Below are 5215 nucleotides of genomic sequence, written 5' to 3' on the forward strand. Positions count from 1 at the left end.
CATGGTGGGCCTAAACCTGAGCTCAAAAAAATTGGTTGGCTTGGGGCTGACCAAACCTGACCCAGATATTAGTAGAATCCCAATTTCTCCAATAAATGTTCCTAACCTATCCGTTGATCATGTGGGCCACACATGCAGAAGAAATGCTTAAAAGGAACAGATTAATGGCATACACTCAAGAAGCTTAAGTTGCTTAATCAAGGATTATAATAACATTTAAAGGATATCATCATCATCTTCTTCATTAATTGGGGTCATTAATCCTTTTATGCCATTCCACTCTATCAAGGGCTATGAACTTCAATTAGATCATAAGCCATTAACTCTTTTCATACCACTTCCATCCATGTTTTTTCAAGCCGTCCCCTTGCATATTGGCTAAGGATATAAGATGTACATATGAAGTTGGCTCAAACCAAGCAGAGTTAGAATGGGCTAAAATAACTTGAGCCTAAGCCCATTTCTAAAAATTGATTGGACCATGCATGTCAATAAGCCTGGTTCAAAGTTGAGTTGTGCTCATCAGCCCACCCCACCCTTACCTACAACCACGTACAAACAATATAACTCAAAAATAAACTTTCCAAATGGTTGCACCACTTCATATGGATAGTAAAGTACTATAAAATAATGAAATGATGTTTTAATTGTTAAATTCATGGATGTATAATGGACAATAACTTGAATATTTAATTTCAATTCCAAAATAGCACAATATTTTTTTTAAAATTAAAGTTCCAAACTATTTAATATTAACTATGAATTTACAAAGTGGGTTAAATTTTTTATATAAAACTTGACGTAGGGAAGAGCATGAAAGGATAAAGAGAAAGACCGCCATCTTCCTCAAGTGAACAAGACCTTGAATCCACAAAGTGTAGTGGCTCATTGAATCCATAAGAGTTAAGAAAAATGAAATATACTATATTGAAATTTGTCTTTCAAACGAGATTATAAGTCTTTAAATAATAAAATGAAATTCTAATTAAGAAACCTAATGTAAATAAATTGAAACTTTCTTAAAATAATAAAACTTTGTAAAATAGAGAGTTCTAATTTAACTACGCAATATGATTCCTTGTATGATAAGAAGCAAACCCTAGGAAGATACTAAATACTAAAACTCCAAGGATAAAAAGTTATGTCCAATTTAAAATTAATTAAAAATAATAAGTTTTTTGAAAATGATAGACTTGCGTAGTAAGGAATCGTTTTCTTGTGAAATGGAGCGACTTGACATGCTTACGAGCATCGGTTAGCCCCAAAACAAAATTTCAGTTTAAATTTATAGATCAAAAGTTATGGTTGATTTATAGTTTGCACTTTAAATAATATTTTTTAAAAATCCGAAATAAATTTCTTTGATTCAGATGTACCTAGGGCCAATTACATCACGCCCTACGTAAGACTAGTCGCAAATCTAATGAATTATGTCTGCTTCCATTTGAACTTTTTTTGATTCATCTAGGCTAAGAATAGATCTGCGGCCGCTCTACATCACAACTAAACTCATTTTTAATCAAGTGCAAAGCCGTGACAAAAAATGCTGGTTACGTTCAAACAGGCCCTTAAGGAACAGAGATTAATTATTCGTAATGAATTATTGTGTGGTCCAGGTGCACACACCTGTGATCACAAATGACCCATGAAGGGGTGGGACCCACAGTGGTTGAGCTATGGCCAAGAGTGACAAAGATAGGATGATCAAAGCCCTCCATTTAAGGCCATCTTGCAGGCCCATAATCTGATGGCTTTGATCATCCAATCAGGGTAATTACAGCCCTATTTGAATAATCGCTATCCACTGGTCCATCATGATCGTAGTGGGCCCACTTGGGTCTCACAGAGAAATTCATATGGAATGAGGCTAGGAGAATTTGGACATGATTAGGAGCTAATGAGAATTTTTTAAATAAAAGAGAACCTTGAAACAGGGATATTTTCAGACCAAAGTTCTTTCATGCTGAGATCCACATGATAGACGGTTAGGATCAACAAGATGGCAGCTCCCATGTATCATTGAATCCATTTGACTATGTTTTGAAGCATATCTTGCCAACTAATCTACATATCTCAAAATTGAAAAGGTGATCGACGGCACACGTTCCATCATATACCTCTACAAGAGATCCTGCCCATCCATCAACCGCAAAAAGGGATGCAGATTGCCTGTGACCCACTTCGTGCGGTTGAAAACTATGTGGCTCCACCGTGATGTTTGTGAGAATCCATCACGTACGTCCATCCTTTTGTGCTGCTGATGTTAACACATACGCCCAAAAATGAGGCAGATCCAAAACTCAAGTGGGCCACACCATAAGAAACATTGGGATTTGAACGCCCACGTTCAAACATTAGTGGGGCCACAAAAGTTTTGGATCTGGCAGATATTTTTGTGCTTTCAGTTTAATCCCAATGAGAATGACCTTATAGGAACGGTTTGGGTATTGGATCCAGCAGACTTTTGGGCTCATATGTTAACAGGAGCTGACAAAACAGATGAACAGTGGGATTTCTAACAAATATTATTGTGGGCCCCACATAACTTTCCATCACAGACAATCTGCGTCCGGATTGCCTGCCACCACCTGCCGTTGGAAGCTAAGTGAGGCCCACCATGATCATGAGAAATCTACTCCATCCATCCGTTTTATCATTTTACGAAATAAGACCAAAAATGAGATGGATTCAAAACTTAAGTGGGCTGCATGAAAGAAATAAGGGCATTGAAACATACATGGGGCCACATAAGTTATGTATCAAGATAATATTTCTATGTTTTTAGTTCATTTAAGTAGGAATGACCTTACAAACAGCTTGGATGGCACATAAACATCAAGGTGGACCTAGAAGGTTTCAATGGTAAGCGCTCCCCTTCGTACTTTTTTCTGTTTTCCCACTTGAGTTTTGGATCCATTTCATTTTTGGGCTCATGTCTTAACATGAGCTGAAAAAATGCATAGACAGGGTGGGTTTCTCACAAAGACCACAATGAGCCCCAGCTTGGGGGTCCCAGCCAATATGCATTCAAAAGGAAGCCTGTAAACTCACCCAAGGGTCTGACGTGTTTCAAAAGACGGATGGTTGGATAGAAATAGCCAACAACCCACATTCAACAATGAGTGGACCAGCTAACTCATGGGGACTGCATTTTCCACGCTTGCCGCAGATGATGAATGGCCTGATCTTCTTGGATTTGATAGTGACCACTTTGGTACCAACATGTGGGCTCCACCATGATTTATGTGTTTTATCCGCACCATCCAACCATTTTGCCAGCTCAATGCGGCAGATCAAAATCTCAGGTGAACCACGCTACAGGAAACAGTTGCGATTAAACGCTTATCATTAAAAACTAAGGCTCGCTTATAATATATATTTACCATCCGATGAGAAGGTCATGAAAACTTAAATGAAGGAAAATCACAAATATCAACTTGATCCAAAACTTTTATTACCCCCAAAAAGTTTTTAATTGTGGTGGTTCAATCACCCTTTTCCTATGAGGTGGTCCACTTGAGATTTGTATCTTCCTCTTTTTTTAGCTCATAGGATAAAAATGAACCGGAAAATGAGATGATAACGTGGATAAAATACATATATCATGGTGGACCTCACAGAGCACGGATACTAGAAGTATCACTGCCCAATAAGAATATTTCTTACTCTTGCCCGGGTGATAGACTTACAAGAGTTTCAACATCAGGTCAAAAGTTCAAGTACCGATAAGTGGTGAAATCTCATTCTTGCATATTGAGACTTAGACCATTATCAATCTTGGCAAGGCTCTATGGTGCCCACTGTGGTGTATGGGTTTTACATATGTTGTCCATCCATTTTTCCAGATCATCCAAAAATAAGGCAATTACAAGATTGAAGTGGACCACATGGTGGTGATTGAACCCCCACCATTTTAGCTTCTTGTAAGCGGCATAATATGATATTTGTGTTTTTCTTTCATCTGTCTATATGACTAGAGCCATACACTAGTTGAGTTAGCTCGGTTAGGTCACTCAATTCGACTCAAAAAAGCTTGACTCACCTTAGCTTGAAATTGGATTCGGACTGAGTTGAGCTAGATTTTGGAGCTCAAAAAAATTTTGAATGGAGTTCGAGCTTGTCCGAGCTCGACTCGACCCGGATAGAACCTCAACTCGAATCGACTCAATGACTCAGTTATTTTAATATTGACACTATTTGTCGAGTGTTTGATGAAATGACTAAATGAAGTATTGTTTCAAGTGCATATATTATCCGTGGGATGACGGTGATGAGGAAGGAATGAATGTTAAACAAAACACTAAATTTTTTTTAAAATAATTATATTATAAAACTATTCTTATATCTTGATTTTGATGTTGCACGCGAAGTGTTTGATGAAATACATATAAATTCCTGCTACTATTTTGCATTATGTGATAAATGAAGTTGCACTTTATTTGTTTAAGAAAATGTCTTATAACTTGAATTAGCCTGAGATGTTGACCAAATTGAGCCCAGCTGACCAGTCAAGCTCTATAACTGTGATGAGCTGAGTTCAAGGTAGGGCTAGCCTGGCCCTGCGGAGCCATGCCAAGCTCGACTCGATTCACCGTGCCGAGCGTGACTCGATCCGTGTACAGCATGGCCTTATGAACGATGGAAAATAAGTATCACCGGTAGGGCTCACACAGCACCGACCAGTACCGACATCTGCAGGGATCACTACCGAATCCGAATCCGAGTCTGATCTTCCTCTCGCAGCCGCGAATCGCCGCCTTAATTTATCTCCCGCGAATCGCTTCAGCATTTCCGGATGAATTTCAACCCCTCATAAACCCTCTCACTTACAGAGGCTGTATCATAATTTATAATACGTCCACTCTTTTACAGCCAACGTATGTTCCATATCATATCCTTTTCGTAGAAAATGTGGGAAACAACATGATAATTATGTTATATGAAAATCATGCTGACCCACCTATACATATGGACACAAATTCAGTACAATGGACAGACGATGGTTTGACTTAGTTAATTTTGTAGCCCATAAATTAATTAAATCATCTTATTTTTCTCAAATAGTGATAATACGTTGATTGTAACCTTTTCTATGGATTGGATATTTCACGAAAATTTAATTTTAATGAAAAAATAGGATGTATTATAACTTATGGTACAGCCTCTGTGTATGATCATTTTAGAAATCAGACTCTTTTAAACCCTGCAATCATTT

Source organism: Magnolia sinica, chromosome 15, assembly GCF_029962835.1.
Source record: "Magnolia sinica isolate HGM2019 chromosome 15, MsV1, whole genome shotgun sequence".
Classification (NCBI taxonomy): domain Eukaryota; kingdom Viridiplantae; phylum Streptophyta; class Magnoliopsida; order Magnoliales; family Magnoliaceae; genus Magnolia; species Magnolia sinica.